The sequence below is a fragment of the Austrofundulus limnaeus genome, unplaced genomic scaffold (assembly GCF_001266775.1).
Source record: "Austrofundulus limnaeus strain Quisiro unplaced genomic scaffold, Austrofundulus_limnaeus-1.0 Scaffold1, whole genome shotgun sequence".
NCBI lineage: Eukaryota > Metazoa > Chordata > Actinopteri > Cyprinodontiformes > Rivulidae > Austrofundulus > Austrofundulus limnaeus.
Window position 1 is genome coordinate 9,798,595 of NW_013952403.1, and position 390 is coordinate 9,798,984.

Here is a 390-nt window from a genome sequence, read left to right on the forward strand (position 1 = left end):
GTGGATATAGCTCGCTCACACCGAGGACCTATCTACGTCATCATTTACCCAGAATGCTTTGTGTGTAAATAAAATGGCCCCGTCCGTGTAATATGTTTTTAAACTTTTTGTTTAAAATTGATAAAACTAAACAGCCTACAGTATTTTTACAGTCTTTATTTTACAGGTAAAATATATATGTTTATCAAATAAAGTTTAATGTTACAACTAATCATGGATCCCTTTAACAAGGAAACTGTACTACAAAGGTCAAGTGAAATTCACTTCTAGAAAACACAACCACATTTTTATGTGGTTAGATGAAGTACTTTTTTTTTATTTATATAGAAAAAAGACCATGCTAACTACGTCACCCAAAATGCTCTCCCAAAGTTTGCTGCATCACTGTAC